This window comes from Pseudophryne corroboree, chromosome 2 (genome assembly GCF_028390025.1).
Source record: "Pseudophryne corroboree isolate aPseCor3 chromosome 2, aPseCor3.hap2, whole genome shotgun sequence".
Classification (NCBI taxonomy): domain Eukaryota; kingdom Metazoa; phylum Chordata; class Amphibia; order Anura; family Myobatrachidae; genus Pseudophryne; species Pseudophryne corroboree.
The window spans coordinates 394,925,603-394,943,764 of NC_086445.1; the positions used below are offsets into that span (position 1 = coordinate 394,925,603).

At 49.1% G+C, this 18,162-nt stretch overlaps 1 protein-coding gene across 1 annotated transcript in view; it reads left to right on the top strand.

Annotated features, from left to right (window-relative positions):
• The first annotated feature begins 3,685 nt into the window (after positions 1-3,685).
• CNGA3 (cyclic nucleotide gated channel subunit alpha 3) overlaps positions 3,686-18,162 on the top strand; it is a 110,909-nt gene continuing 96,432 nt past the window's right edge. Inside the window, exon 1 of the mRNA XM_063953328.1 lies at positions 3,686-4,043. The gene's annotated coding sequence lies outside the window, so the exon portion shown is untranslated. The remainder of the gene's footprint in view (positions 4,044-18,162) is intronic.

Genomic DNA, 18,162 nt, shown 5'->3' on the forward strand with positions numbered 1-18,162 from the left:
GATATAGTATACCATACACCGTAATGCCTGTGACACATACCGCAATGCCCTGCCCGTTATACCCTATGCCACACACCGCAATGCCCGTTATGTATTATGCCACACTGCAATGACCCTGAGACATTATACCACATATCACAATGCCCGCGATATAGTATACCATACACCGTAATGCCTGTGACACATTATGACACACACCGCAATGTCCGTGATACATTATGCCACACACCGTAATGCCCATTACACATTAAGTCCTACAGTAAGGCTTCTAATTACTTTTCAATTACCTGCTCGTTGTCAGGGGTTTCATGCACTGGGTGTCATGCTCGTTGCCAGGGGTTTCATGCTCTTGGTTCCATGCACGGTGCCAGGGGTTTTCATGCTCAGGGTGTCATGCTCGTTGCCAGGGGTTTCATGCACTGGGTGTCATGCTCGTTGCCAGGTGTTTCATGCACTGGGTGTCATGCTCGTTGTCAGGTGTTTCATGCACTGGGTGTCATGCTCGTTGCTAGGAGGTAGTCCTTGTTGCTAGGGCTGTGCTCCCAGTGCCACATATGTCCCCAGTGCCAGATATTCCCCCCCAGTGCCACATATGCCCCCAGTGCCAGATATGCTCCCAGTGCCATATATTCCCCCCCAGTGCCACATATGCCCCCAGTGCCGGATATTCTCCCCCAGTGCCACATATGCCCCCAGTGCCAGATATTCCCCCCCAGTGCCAGATATTCCCCCCCGTGCCATATATGCCCCCAGTGCCATATATTCCCCCCCAGTGCCAGATATGCCCCCAGTGCCAGATATCCCCCCCCAGTGCCATATATGCCCCCAGTGCCAGATATTCCCCCAGTGCCAGATATTCCCCCCCAGTGCCATATATGCCCCCAGTGCCAGATATCCCCCCCCAGTGCCAGATATTCCCCCAGTGCCAGATATTCCCCCCCAGTGCCAGATATCCCCCCCCCCAGTGCCAGATATTTCCCCCCCTGCCATATATGCCCCAGTGCCAGATATCCCCCCCCCCAGTGCCGGATATTCCCCCAGTGCCAGATATTCCCCCCCAGTGCCATATATGCCCCCAGTGCCAGATATCCCCCCCCCAGTGCCAGATATTCCCCCAGTGCCAGATATTCCCCCCCAGTGCTATATATGCCCCCAGTGCCAGATATCCCCCCCCCCCTGTGCCAGATATTCCCCCCCAGTGCTAGATATACCCCAGTGCCAGATAATCCCCCCCCCCCAGTGCCATAAATGCCCCCAGTGCCAGATATCCCCCCCCCAGTGCCAGATATTCCCCCAGTGCCAGATATCCTCCCCCCCAGTGCCATATATGCCCCCAGTGCCAGATTCCCCCCCCCCAGTGCCAGATATTCCCCCCCAGTGCCAGATAATGCCCGCCGCCGCTGCTGCCGCTTGTTGGAGGGACACGGAGGGCACAGCGTCTCCTGTGTCCCTCCTGCATCATCTCCGGCGGCCGCGGGTCTAATAGGGGGAAGTGCCGGTTCGTGAGCCAATTAGAGCTCACGGACGGCACTTCCCCCTATTAGACCCGCGGCCGCCGGAGATGATGCAGGAGGGACACAGGAGACGCACACGCTGTGCCCTCCGTGTCCTCCAACAAGTGGCGGAGGGAAGGAGAAAGCAGACTGACATGCGGACGCTCGTCCGCATGTCAGTCTGCTGTAAATCAGTGGCGCCCCCGCAGCCCCTCGCCCCCAAGCCACCGCGAGGACTGCGGGGTCAGTAGTTACGCCACTGGAGTTTGCATATTCTCCCCGTACTTGCATAGGTTTCCTCCCACAATCCAAAAATATACTGGTAGGTTCATAGGCATTTCTATAATGGGATCAGTGTGTGTAGTACACATGGGCCCCTGGGTCTGGGGGGTATCACACCACACACACTGCACCCATAGAGTATACTTACCCCTCCAGAGACCCGTGGTGGTGACCCTGCAGTCTGGGCACAAATCACTTGGAAAATGGCTATGCGCCCATTTCCGAGTGATTTGACCATGCGCACTGGAGGTATCCCCGGGAACAAGGCGCAGGCGCCATGTTCCCTGAGACCTGCACATGTGTAGTAGGCTCTGGCTAAGCCATAGTATACTAGCTTCTGGAGAGGAGAGGGCCCACAAAGGAGGCTGCGCTCTTAAAACGCCCCTAGGTAGGTGCGTGTAATTGGGACTATAGACTGTAAGCCAGAGGTTTCCAAACTTTTTTGAATCACAGCACTTTAGAGTACCAGATTTCTTTCACAGCACCCCTAGGCCAAAAGGTTCTTATTTAGAAATATTAAGTAAATTGTGTTTAATTAGATTCAATTGTGTGGTGAGGGACAAGATTTCCTTCTGTTTGGCCACATATTTTATGACTGGCAGCCACCAGCGCTGGTTTTGCCTATTATATTGACCATAAATAATTTGGATTGGTCCTGGACCACTAACCCAGGTCACCACTGCAAGTGTTCTGAGGCACCCCTGGGTGCCGCGGCACACAGTTTAAGAACCACTGCTGTTAGCTCTACTGCTGCAGGGACTGATGTGAATGGCCAAAATATTCTCTGTAAAACTCTGCGGATTATGTGTGCTCTGTATAAATAACTGATATATAATTGTGATACTGGAGGCAACACAATTTTGTCAGTGTGTAGCAATAATGTTATGCCAAGGGGCGGGCTGGCCTCTAAATCCGTCTCTGATTTATTAGTTGATTGACAGCCTGGAAAGGTAAACATTGTAACTTACTGTATTTATTTTCACATAATTAGAACTACGGGCCCTCATTCCGAGTTGATCGGTCGCAAGGCGAATTTAGCAGAGTTACACACGCTAAGCCGCCGCCTACTGGGAGTGAATCTTAGCTTCTTAAAATTGCGACCGATGTATTCGCAATATTGCGATTACTAACTACTTAGCAGTTTCAGAGTAGCTCCAGACTTACTCTGCCTGTGCGATCAGTTCAGTGCTTGTCGTTCCTGGTTGACGTCACAAACACACCCAGCGTTCGCCCAGGCACTCCCACCGTTTCTCCGGCCACTCCTGCGTTTTTTCCGGAAACGGTAGCGTTTTCAGCCACACGCCCCTGAAACGCCGTGTTTCCGCCCAGTAACACCCATTTCCTGTCAATCACATTACGATCGCCGGAGCGAAGAAAAAGCCGTGAGTAAAATTACTTTCTTCATAGTAAAGTTACTTGGCGCAGTCGCAGTGCGAACTTTGCGCATGCGTACTAAGCGGATTTTCACTGCGATGCGATGAAAAAGAACGAGCGAACAACTCGGAATGAGGGCCACTATCCGAACCTTCATGAGCACTTATATTACTTACTGTGAAATCGAAGTTAAATCTATGGAGCTCTCCATAGTGCTGGAAAGTGCGATCAATGCAGAGAATAGAAACTGCATTCTACCTATACATGTACAGGGGTAATATAGACGTATATATAATAGTGTTGAAGTTATTTACACTTGATAACTTTCTGTAAATGAATGCTGCTGAATGTAAGTCCTAACGTGACAAGAAGTAAGATGTGGCAGGTGACAAGATAAAATGTTCCTTTATTACCGGTAACAACCAAGATCGACATGTGTGCATCAGAGGCATTAACAAGCACAAGTCAGAGGACCTTGTGTACCAGCCAGGGGAGGAGGAGGAGGGAGGGGGGAGCAGAGCTGCTGATCGGGCACAGTGCAAACGCAGCTCTAGCTGGCAGCTCTTCCCATACATAGCGCTGACTACACGGCGGTCACTGCCACCGGGGCAGCTACCCCTAATGCCACCGCTGAGGGCGCTACCTGTCTGCTAGCTGCGTGCTGTAGGGATGGCTGCTGGAGGTCTCTGAGCACAGACATGGGGAGATCGGGCTGAGAGAGCAGAGTGTGTGACCTGGGCTATGAGGCAGGACTAGGATGATACAACACCAGCTCATCATCACACTACTGTATGCGGGCACTGAGTCTCAGAGGGATGTCACCATGCCAAAGAGATGACACCACTGTGTAAGAAGATATGAAACTTCGGATTATGCTGATAACCTGGATATAAGGTAAGGTGTCAGCAAAGTGACTGTCACCTATGGGACACACGTATTTTCAAAACTTCGCTTACTTTGCGGATAAGGGCAGCTTAAGTGAAGGGTCAGTTGCTATGGTGATCCTAATTAACAAAGCACTTACTGTAACAAGATTGTCCCAGCTCTCCTCTGTGTGCAGGGAATTATGCTTTCGCTTTAATTGTGCCTGGGTCATCAGTCAGTGACCACCAGAGTATTCTGTAGTGAGATCATTGTAGTAGTGATAGGCATAGTATGATGTGCCACCCGGTCTTGTGCAATGGAATAGCATACAGTACATCCTTGATCCTGATGTCCGGCTGTAACTATGTAATAGAATAAAGCTATGCAATAGCCAAATCACCAAACAGCTCCGAAACATTCTGAGAGATCCAAACTGCAAAGCTTCCTCCAGACCAGTGTATACAGTACGTGTGTGCTCAGAATAGATAGGTGGGTTCTTATTTGCATGCAGGCTGCACACACCAGTCTACATTGGGGAGCACTGAGTAGTTCTAGGTGGATGTAAACACAAGAGACTGAAGAGAACAGTCACTCTGCTCCAGGAGGCATAGAATAAAATACACTGTCATTATTCTAGGCTTCCTCTGCTGAGGTTGTGCTTTTCATGTACTGGCCCTCTTTTCTATTCTTATCATCTTGAGCCATAGGTGGATTAGACTAAATTGCTCTCTCCGTTTCTGCAATTGAAATTACTTTTTTCAGCCATGTCAACAAAAGACACTGGCACAGGAGACAATGGTTACACTACTATTAAGCAACATAGTCAGGATGGCATTTCCTTTATAGAGAATCATTCATTGGGATAAAATGGTACATTGCAGTTTTTTTTCCATTGGTTTTGTCAGTATTTATCGCATCAGAGAACAGAGGCAACTAGCTGGTTGCCTGTTTGTCTTGTTAGAAGGAAATGAAGAAAGGGATGGATCAAGGTCCTTAACCCTCAGCTGTTATAGGAAGATATACATAATTCTGTAATAGAGTTTTCAGGATTATTATGGTAAGTGATTTGTCAGTCACACCTGATGAGTCTTCAGTCACTATAATCAATGGTTGGATTGTGTCTACAATACTGATTATTGTCTGGATGATGGATCCTGTGATTTCTTTAAAAAAAGGAAGAAGCATTTGTCCTGTGCTGAGCCATACAGTCATATACTGTAAGCAGTGCATTTACACATTTGTAGATAGAGCTGTAAAAGGCAGAACATGTGAACAGACATTTGTACATGTAACGTGATACTGTAAAAGGCCTGTAGACTCCTCCGTGTGTACATGATTATAAATAAGAGCTGTCATACGCCCAGGGGCGGATTGGGATCGAACACCAGCCTGGGAAATTTATGGAGGTACCCCTAATGGGGGTGGAGTCTGTTGAGGAGGAGGGGCTTGTCAAGAGAGCGGGGTCACTCCTCAGAGGTCCTGATTTTGAGATAGACACAGTTGGGGCATCCTTTGCTTTACGTTATGCTAATGTTTACCTGTGACTTTATGCATATGCTGCTACAATGCCCTTCCCTGATGTACATCTGCATATACAAGGACTGATATGCCCACTTTTAGTATCTACTGACACTGCTGTCATACCATTAATCAACTTCTGATTTTATTGATTTGTCATTTTACAAACCCCTTTTTTTTAACCTTATATGTTTCAAAGTACAGGGAGGGGGAGCACACACTACATACAGCACAGTACAGGGAGGGGGAGCACACACTACCTACAGCACAGTATAGGGAGGGAGCACACACTACATACAGCACAGTACAGGGAGGGGGAGCACACACTACATACAGCACAGTACAGGGAGGGGGAGCACACACTACATACAGCACAGTACAGGGAGGGGGAGCACACACTACATACAGCACAGTACAGGGAGGGGGAGCACACACTACATACAGCACAGTTCAGGGAGGGGGAGCACACACTACATACAGCACAGTTCAGGGAGGGGGAGCACACACTACATACAGCACAGTACAGGGAGGGGGAGCACACACTACATACAGCACAGTTCAGGGAGGGGGAGCACACACTACATACAGCACAGTACAGGGAGGGGGAGCACACACTACCTACAGCACAGTACAGGGAGGGAGCACACACTATATACAGCAGTACTGGGAGGGGGAGCACACACTACATACAGCACAGTACAGGGAGGGAGCACACACTACATACAGCACAGTACAGGGAGGGAGCACACACTACATACAGCACAGTACAGGGAGGGAGCACACACTACATACAGCACAGTACAGGAAGGGGGAGCACACACTACATACAGCACAGTACAGGGAGGAAGCACACACTACATACAGCACAGTACAGGGAGGGGGAGCACACACTACATACAGCACAGTACTGGGAGGGGGAGCACACACTACATACAGCACAGTACAGGGAGGGGGAGCACACACTACATACAGCACAGTACAGGGAGAGGGAGCACACACTACATACAGCACAGTACAGGGAGGGAGCACACACTACATACAGCACAGTACAGGGAGGGAGCACACACTACATACAGCACAGTACAGGGAGGGAGCACACACTACATACAGCACAGTACAGGGAGGGAGCACACACTACATACAGCACAGTACAGGGAGGGAGCACACACTACATACAGCACAGTACAGGGAGGGAGCACACACTACATACAGCACAGTACAGGGAGGGAGCACACACTACATACAGCACAGTACAGGAAGGGGGAGCACACACTACCTACAGTACAGGGAGGGAGCACACACTACATACAGCACAGTACTGGGAGGGGGAGCACACACTACATACAGCACAGTACAGGGAGGGGGAGCACACACTACATACAGCACAGTACAGGGAGGGGGAACACACTACATACAGCACAGTACAGGGAGGGAGGGAGCACACACACTACATACAGCACAGTACAGGAAGGGGGAGCACACACTACATACAGCACAGTACAGGGAGGGGGAGCACACACTACATACAGCACAGTACAGGGAGGGAGCACACACTACATACAGCACAGTACAGGGAGGGGGAACACACTACATAGAGCACAGTACAGGGAGGGAGCACACACTACATACAGCACAGTACAGGGAGGGAGCACACACTACATACAGTACAGGGAGGGAGCACACACTACATACAGCACAGTACAGGAAGGGGGAGCACACACTACATACAGCACAGTACAGGGAGGGGGAGCACACTACCTACAGCACAGTACAGGGAGGGGGAGCACACACTACATACAGCACAGTACAGGGAGGGAGCACACACTACATACAGCACAGTACAGGGAGGGAGCACACACTACATACAGTACAGGGAGGGAGCACACACTACATACAGCACAGTACAGGGAGGGGGAACACACTACATACAGTACAGGGAGGGAGCACACACTACATACAGCACAGTACAGGGAGGGAGCACACACTACATACAGTACAGTACAGGGAGGTGGAACACACTACACACAGCACAGTACAGGGAGGGGGAACACACTACATACAGCACAGTACAGGGAGGGAGCACACACTACATACAGCACAGTACAGTGAGGGAGCACACACTACATACAGCACAGTACAGGGAGGGAGCACACACTACATACAGCACAGTACAGGGAGGGGGAACACACTACACACAGCACAGTACAGGGAGGGGGAACACACTACATACAGCACAGTACAGGGAGGGAGCACACACTACATACAGCACAGTACAGTGAGGGAGCACACACTACATACAGCACAGTACAGGGAGGGAGCACACACTACATACAGTACAGGGAGGGAGCACACACTACATACAGCAGAGTACAGGGAGGGGAGCACACACTACATACAGTACAGGGAGGGAGCACACACTACATACAGCACAGTACAGGGAGGGGGAGCACACACTGCCTACTTCACAGTCCAGGAAGGGGGAGCACACACTGCATACAGCACAGTACAGGGAGGGAGCACACACTACATACAGCACAGTACAGGGAGGGGGAGCACACACTACATACAGCACAGTACAGGGAGGGAGCACACACTACATACAGCAAAGTACAGGGAGGGAGCGCACACTACATACAGCACAGTACAGGGAGGGGGAGCACACACTACATACAGCACAGTACAGGGAGGGGGAGCACACACTACATACAGCACAGTACAGGGAGGGGGAGCACACACTACATACAGCACAGTTCAGGGAGGGGGAGCACACACTACATACAGCACAGTTCAGGGAGGGGGAGCACACACTACATACAGCACAGTACAGGGAGGGGGAGCACACACTACATACAGCACAGTTCAGGGAGGGGGAGCACACACTACATACAGCACAGTACAGGGAGGGGGAGCACACACTACCTACAGCACAGTACAGGGAGGGAGCACACACTACATACAGCACAGTACTGGGAGGGGGAGCACACACTACATACAGCACAGTACAGGGAGGGAGCACACACTACATACAGCACAGTACAGGGAGGGAGCACACACTACATACAGCACAGTACAGGGAGGGAGCACACACTACATACAGCACAGTACAGGAAGGGGGAGCACACACTACATACAGCACAGTACAGGGAGGAAGCACACACTACATACAGCACAGTACAGGGAGGGGGAGCACACACTACATACAGCACAGTACTGGGAGGGGGAGCACACACTACATACAGCACAGTACAGGGAGGGGGAGCACACACTACATACAGCACAGTACAGGGAGGGGGAGCACACACTACATACAGCACAGTACAGGGAGGGGGAGCACACACTACATACAGCACAGTTCAGGGAGGGGGAGCACACTACATACAGCACAGTTCAGGGAGGGGGAGCACACACTACATACAGCACAGTACAGGGAGGGGGAGCACACACTACATACAGCACAGTTCAGGGAGGGGGAGCACACACTACATACAGCACAGTACAGGGAGGGGGAGCACACACTACCTACAGCACAGTACAGGGAGGGAGCACACACTACATACAGCACAGTACTGGGAGGGGGAGCACACACTACATACAGCACAGTACAGGGAGGGAGCACACACTACATACAGCACAGTACAGGGAGGGAGCACACACTACATACAGCACAGTACAGGGAGGGAGCACACACTACATACAGCACAGTACAGGAAGGGGGAGCACACACTACATACAGCACAGTACAGGGAGGAAGCACACACTACATACAGCACAGTACAGGGAGGGGGAGCACACACTACATACAGCACAGTACTGGGAGGGGGAGCACACACTACATACAGCACAGTACAGGGAGGGGGAGCACACACTACATACAGCACAGTACAGGGAGAGGGAGCACACACTACATACAGCACAGTACAGGGAGGGAGCACACACTACATACAGCACAGTACAGGGAGGGAGCACACACTACATACAGCACAGTACAGGGAGGGAGCACACACTACATACAGCACAGTACAGGGAGGGAGCACACACTACATACAGCACAGTACAGGAAGGGGGAGCACACACTACATACAGCACAGTACAGGGAGGGAGCACACACTGCATACAGCACAGTACAGGGAGGGAGCACACACTACATACAGCACAGTACAGGGAGGGAGCACACACTACATACAGCACAGTACAGGGAGGGAGCACACACTACATACAGCACAGTACAGGAAGGGGGAGCACACACTACCTACAGCACAGTACAGGGAGGGAGCACACACTACATACAGCACAGTACTGGGAGGGGGAGCACACACTACATACAGCACAGTACAGGGAGGGGGAGCACACACTACATACAGCACAGTACAGGGAGGGGGAACACACTACATACAGCACAGTACAGGGAGGGAGGGAGCACACACACTACATACAGCACAGTACAGGAAGGGGGAGCACACACTACATACAGCACAGTACAGGGAGGGGGAGCACACACTACATACAGCACAGTACAGGGAGGGAGCACACACTACATACAGCACAGTACAGGGAGGGGGAACACACTACATAGAGCACAGTACAGGGAGGGAGCACACACTACATACAGCACAGTACAGGGAGGGAGCACACACTACATACAGTACAGGGAGGGAGCACACACTACATACAGCACAGTACAGGAAGGGGGAGCACACACTACATACAGCACAGTACAGGGAGGGGGAGCACACACTACCTACAGCACAGTACAGGGAGGGGGAGCACACACTACATACAGCACAGTACAGGGAGGGAGCACACACTACATACAGCACAGTACAGGGAGGGAGCACACACTACATACAGTACAGGGAGGGAGCACACACTACATACAGCACAGTACAGGGAGGGGGAACACACTACATACAGTACAGGGAGGGAGCACACACTACATACAGCACAGTACAGGGAGGGAGCACACACTACATACAGTACAGTACAGGGAGGTGGAACACACTACACACAGCACAGTACAGGGAGGGGGAACACACTACATACAGCACAGTACAGGGATGGAGCACACACTACATACAGCACAGTACAGTGAGGGAGCACACACTACATACAGCACAGTACAGGGAGGGAGCACACACTACATACAGCACAGTACAGGGAGGGGGAACACACTACACACAGCACAGTACAGGGAGGGGGAACACACTACATACAGCACAGTACAGGGAGGGAGCACACACTACATACAGCACAGTACAGTGAGGGAGCACACACTACATACAGCACAGTACAGGGAGGGAGCACACACTACATACAGTACAGGGAGGGAGCACACACTACATACAGCAGAGTACAGGGAGGGGAGCACACACTACATACAGTACAGGGAGGGAGCACACACTACATACAGCACAGTACAGGGAGGGGGAGCACACACTACCTACTTCACAGTCCAGGAAGGGGGAGCACACACTGCATACAGCACAGTACAGGGAGGGAGCACACACTACATACAGCACAGTACAGGGAGGGGGAGCACACACTACATACAGCACAGTACAGGGAGGGAGCACACACTACATACAGCAAAGTACAGGGAGGGAGCGCACACTACATACTGCACAGTACAGGAAGGGGGTGCACACACTACAGTGGCAGATCCGGGGGGGGGGCACTCGGGCCCATGCCCCCCCTGTCATTTGTGCCCCCCCCCCCTGGCGCCGTCTCTCTCATAGTGCTGAGGAGGGGACGCCAAGAGTGGAGTACTGCAGCGGTCTGGAAGCGGGAACGGGGCTCAGTAAGTATGATGGGTTTTTTTCTTCCTTAGTGCAGCGGGGGCATCTACTGGGGGCAAACTATGGGGGTACATTACTACTGGGGGGGCATCAACAAGGGGCATTACTACTGGGGGGGCATTACTACTGGGGGCAAACTACTGGGGGCATTATTACTGGGGGCATCTACTGGGGGCATTAATACTGGGGGTCATCTATTGGGGGCATTATTACTGGGGGCAGCTACTGGGGGACATTTTTGCTGGGGGGCATCTATTGGGGGCAAACTACTGGGGGACATTATTACTGGGTGTATTACAACTGGGGGCATTATTACTGGGAGGCATCTACTGGGGGCATTACTACTGGGGGGTCTTCTATTGGGGGCAAACTCCTATGGGTCATTACTACTGGGGGCAAACTACTGGAGGACATTATTACAGGGAGGCATTATTACTGGGGGGAATCTACTGAGGGCAAACTACTGGGGACATTATTACTGTGGGCCAACTACAAAGGGGCTAACTACTGGGGGCAAACTACAGGAGGGCATTACTACTGGCGGCGTAACTACAGGAGGGCATTACTACTGGGGCGTAACTACAGGGGCATTACTACTTGGGGGCTAAACTACAGGGGGGCCAAACTACTGGGGGATAACTACAGGGGCCAAACTACTGGGGGCATTACTACTGGGGGCTAAACTACATGGGGGGCATAACTACAGGGGCTAAACTACAATGGGGCAAACTACAGGGGGGCATTACTACTGGTGGCTAAACTACAAGCAGGCAAACTACTGGAGGCATTACCACTGGGAGGCTAAACTAAGGGGGGGGGGGTAAACTACTGGGGTCATAACTGCAGGGGCATTACCACTGGGGGCATAACTACTAGGGCGCTAAATGACTGGGGGCATTACTACAGGCAACATTACTACTGCGGGCAATACGGGCATTGCATAAGGGGCACCACCACTATGGGGTCTATATAAGGGGCACTACCAGTACAGTGGACATTGCATAATGAGCGCTACAACTGTGGGCATTGTATAAGAAGCGCCACCTCACATGCACCGAAGTCGCACGCAAATGTACTTGCCCCTTCCATGGTGCCCCCCCCCCCCTATAATTTTCTTCTGGATCCGCCCCTGCTGCACAGTACAGGGAGGAGGAGCACACACTACATACAGCACAGTACAAGGAGGAGCACACACTACATTCAGCACAGTATAGGGAGGGATCACACACCACATACACAGCCCCCCCCAAAAAATAAATAAATAAATAAATATATATATATATATATATATATATAAATTAATTCATTATTTAAAAAAAGAAAAAAAAAATACATAAATACAATTTTTGTGAACACATAAATAAAATAAAAAATACAAAAATACAATAAAATATAATATAAAATGACATTTAAAAAACTCTAAACTACACCACACAGTAGTAAAACATTATTCTCACTACACTGCACAGTAGTACCCCTCATTAACATTACGCTGCCCCATGAGGGAGAGAGTGAGAGTGTTGTTTAATATGTTAAAGTGAAAATATTATAGGTAATATGAGAGGTAATATAGCATAGTTACCTCTTATATCTTTGTTGGGTTCCCAAGCAAATGAGAATAGGGGTCTATGGGCCTAATTCAAGGTTGATTGCAAAACAACATTTTCCTCTAATGGGCAAAACCATGTGCAAAACCATGTGCACTGCAGGTGGGACAGATATACTATGTACAGAGAGCGTTAGATTTGGGTGGGTTATAATGTTTCTGCGCAGGGTAAGTACTGGCTGCTTTATTTTTACACTGTAATTTAGATTTCAGTTTGAACACACCCCACCCAAATCTAACTCTCTCTGCACATGGTTTTGCCCATTAGAGGAAAATGTTGTTTTGCAATCAACCTTGAATTAGGCCTTGTATTTAATAAATTAAATTAAGGCTGCTCTAGCATTTTTCGCTGGTGAAAGCCTTTAACTTCTCACTATTGGAATAAATAAAAGTGCGAAGAAATCAAATTTCTCTGTTGTTTCTTTTCTCTACTAACAGTGCTGTAGCCCCAAAAGGTTTTAATGGGATTGGCTCACCAGCTCTATTTAAAACACATGAGAGAAGCTCTCTAAAACATAACACTACATCAGGCAGGACAGCTGAGCTTAATATTTTTGGTAAGCGAATATAGATTTTAGCTCCCCTTAATGGGATAAATTTTATAAAGGGAAAACGCATTCCGAGGTCGCAAAAAAGGGTTGTAGTCTCAAAAGCAGGGGGCGTGGCCACACAGTACCCCCTGAGGATACAGGGAGATAGTGGGTGACTGGGGATGCAGGGGTGACAGGAAAAAGGAGGAAGATAGGGGGTGACAGGGAGATAATGGAAAGTACACTAGGGCATTACATTGAAACTTTCAGCCATCTACATAAGAGGCAAACTGAGGTTGTGCAAACACATCCCAGCATTCACTGCCGGCTTATGGGCATACTTGCCTACCTTGCTGCCCCCTCCTCCAGGAGGAGGCAGCATTGTAGATGCATTGGGGCATGACCGGCTGCATGATGGGCCGTCCGAGGGAGCATGATGATGGGAAAGTGGGCAGTCCGGGGGGGTGCGTAACATCATGATTGCGTCATTGTGGCTCTGCCCCCCGCTGTACAGCGCCGGGAAACTAGGCACTGTATAGCTGGGGCAGAGCTACGATGACGCGATTCAGTGCGAAACGCGTAATCGGATCCCCTCGGCCGCCCACTTGTTCTCTGCTGTGGTTGGCCGAGGGCCTGACAGGGAAAACGGGAGGCTTGCCCATCCTTCTGGGGGGCCGGGAGGGTAGGCAAGTATGCTTATGGTTGATATGGCAGGCTGGGAGTTATAGATCCATAAGAGCTGGATAGTTGCAGAATTGCTAACTGTGATCTACCTCAAGAGAGCATTGTGACTCCTCTATATATTACAATTATTATAAAATAATAAAATGTCAAACATAAACAGTCTCATCCCTATTATTATTTGCACATATAACTTTCACACACACATTTTTTATATACAGTCCCATATTCTCTAGCTCTCTCTCCAATCCCCTTCCTTCTCTTTCTCTGTCTTACCCCACACTGCACCATCCTGCCACACATTGGGCCTAATTCTGAGTTGATCGCAGCAGGAATTTTGTTAGCAGTTGGGCAAAACCACGTGCACTGCAGGGGAGGCAGATTTAACATGTGCAGAGATAGTTAGATTTGGGTGTGGTGTGTTCAATCTGCAATCTAATTTGCAGTGTAAAAATAAAGCAGCCAGTATTTACCCTGCACAGAAATAAAATAACCCACCCAAATCTAACTCTTTCTGCACATGTTATATCTGCCTCCCCTGCAGTGCACATGGTTTTGCCCAACTGCTAACAAAATTCCTGCTGCGATCAACTTGGAATTACCCCCCTTATCCTGTGGCTGCATCCTGCCACTTGCTGGAGCCTGGTGCTAGCGGTGGAATGGTATCCGGACTCTAGGTCGACAGTGTCTAGGTCAACACACATTAGGTCGACACCTATTGGCCGATACACATTAGGTCGTCACAGGAAATAGGTCGGCAAGACCATTAGGTCGACATGGACAAGGTCGACATGGAAAAAGATCGACATGATTTAAAAAAATTTTTTTTTTTTTTTTCATACTTTACGATCCATGTGGACTACAATTGGGTACGGTAACCTTTGCCGAAACGCTGCGGTAGTGGGGCGAGGCACCTTGCCTGAAGCCGCACGCCATGCGAGGGGGCACAATGCACTAATTGGGGTTCCTGGTCACTTTACGACACCAAAACAAAAAAACAGAAAAAAACGACACCAAAAAAATATAAACTAATGTCGATCTTTCTCCATGTCGACCTAATGGCCATGTTGACACTTTTCATGTGTCGACCTACTCACTGTCGACCAATAGGTGTCGACATAATGTGTGTAGACCTAGACACTGTCGACCGAGTCCCATATCCGGTGGAATATGGCTGCACAGGAAAAGAGCCTGGAGGGGAGAAAACCTGCTGCTACAATCTGTTTCACTGCTCAATGCCACTGCCCGCCGTGGGACAAAAGGTGCCGGGACCAGGAGGCGGCACCAGAGGCCGCCCCCGTATACTCTTCCTGCTTTCTGCTGTACTGCATTGCACTCCTCCTCACCCCCGACTCCTTCGGACAAGAAGCACATGCTCACAGGGCGCATGCCATTTTTCGCAAAGGCGATACCCAGCAGTAGCCTCATTTATCTACTCACCGGGACAGACCTTTACCACTAGTTCTGTCCTGGCACCCAACAAATATAAATATGGAGATAAAAGGAAAGCAAAAAGTAGTGAAGTTTTGATGCCGATATTCGGTTTCCTTTTTAATTCGAGCCTATAATGTAAATATGAAAAAGGAAGAATTACATGGTGTATCGGATGGCACATATACAGTAGGGTGGTCTTCAGGTTGCCGACCGTCGGGATCCCGGCGCACAGTATACCGGCGCCGGAATCCCGACAGCCGGCATACCGACAGTTTTTCTCTCTTGTGGGGGTCTACGAACCCCCTGGAGTGAGAATAAATAGCGTGGCGAGCGCAGCGAGGCCGCAAGAGGCTCATTACGCTCGCTACGCTGTCGGTATGCCGGCGGTCGGGCTTCCGGCGCCGGTATGCTGGTCGCCAGGAGCCCGGCCGCCGGCATACCATACCACACCCATACAGTATACAAGGCTCAAACCATTCTGTGTTCTAGCCTGGAATAAGAATTTTAGTGGCTGTCAGCTATCCTTTGTAATTGTAGTGCTGTCATACATTCAAGCACAAAGGTGTTTTCTGGTATACGTTTTGTTTTTGTATGCCATTGTAGTCACATCCTTAAGAAATCAGAACGGGAGAAAGGGTCATATTTATTAAATATCAGGTTGTAATGCCCAAATAATATAACAACACACACACAGGGACGGGGTCTCAGATAGGGGCATGTCTCTGCAGTGTGTTACAAGTAAAATGATTGCTAATACGATGACTTCTCCTCTCGGAGCCGAAAGTGTTACTGCGCTTGCACAGCCTGGTGACTGCACGTGTACAAGAGAAAGTGCTGGGGAAGTGTCATAAGGATATAGAAAAGGCTTTAATCCATGGAACAAAACTATCTGCGTTGCCTAAAGTATGTGACCACACCCAGTGTCGGACTGGGGCATGTAGGGCCCACCAGGGGAAAGCAGTGGTAGGGGCCCATGATTAGGGGTGTGGCCAGTCTGCAGAGGGGGTGTGGCGTGCCACCTCATTGGTTTGACTAACCATTAGAGAGTGCAACTTCTGGGCAACTTCATAAATATATACAGTAAATTCAGCTGCTGCATGTATGATAATGTACCAGATTAATAATAGATTAATAACAGCAATGCACCATAGTCCAGTATAAGGTAAGATAGGTATAATGTATAATTCAAGTGCACAGTCGGAAATCTGATCCTTAGAGCAGGAGGTGGGGCCCCAGGCAGTAGGGCCCACCGGTGGTTTCCCCTGTACCCCTGTGTGCCAGTCCAAGCCTGACCACACCATTTAAACAGGATCATACAGGCGCTGCATGCACCTAATTACACTCTAAACTGGATTTCATTTAAATTCAGGGAATGTTGCTTCCAAAATATTGTAATTATTTCTCTATCTGGCCAACCATGTCGAAGTTTCCCCTTCTTCTTAATCTGCATCATTTGCCTCCAGGTATCACATACAATGCTTTTTTCATAGGTGTCAGCCTTCTAGCTCATTGGCTTAAAGAGATAGAACCTCACCCAAGTACATATACATATATATATATATATATATATATATATATACACACATACACACTGTATGTAAATGTATAATGTTTTTATGGGTGCGATACTGGATACCGAAACCTGGGATGCTGGTGGTCATAAATAATACCGACACCAGGAGTCCTGGTGCTCAATATCCCAACAGGGGTCGGGTAACTATCCTTACCCTACCCCCCTAAACCTAACCCCCCCATACCTGCAACCTATCCCTAACCATCCCTTCCCAGCAGCCTAACCTTAACACTCTAAGTGATGTTGGGAACCAACGCCGGCATTTTGAGTACCAGCAACCCAACCGTGGGCATCCTGACAGCATCCTATTTATTTAGAAAATAAGATACTCAAAAGGGACTTAAAGTTATGGAAAAAAGAATTTGGCCTAGGACAGGTCCAGGATCAGTGTTCCTGCTGAAAATAACATTGCCTTAAACTCATATGTGTTGTGAAATCTCTCAGTTTGTATAACCTAATGTAAATCATAGGATAATTTGCTAGATTAGGTATTATAAAATGTCTTACTTTTGTACTTGGTATTTACTTTTTAATAAACCTCTTTTCCTTGTAAGTGCTAATATAATGAACACACACCTCTTATGTTGTTTATTAGGCCTCTGGGGTGGGATTACTGGAGAGAAGGTCAGCCTTTGCCATATGCTGTGACCGTTTCTAAGCACCAATTATAGTATCCTGTTAATTCAATCTTAGGTGCACCTTGATTTTCTGTGCAGATGTCTCACACCATTATCTTAATGTATTCTGTATGTTAATTAGGCTAAACAACAAATCAGCTTTTATCTCCTTTTCATTTAAAAATATTTACAATATTATAATTTTACATTTATGAGAGAGGTATTTTCCTAAATAAATTTAATATAGAATATTCATCTACACTTTCATAAAGGGGCCCTCGATGTGCAGGTGGGTCTTTGAAATTATGCCCAGCTAACCATCTGGGTATATGGTGGTGCAGCAGTAATAATGTGGCCACAACCTTGTGATGTGTAGCTGGGGCAAATGAATAGAGCTT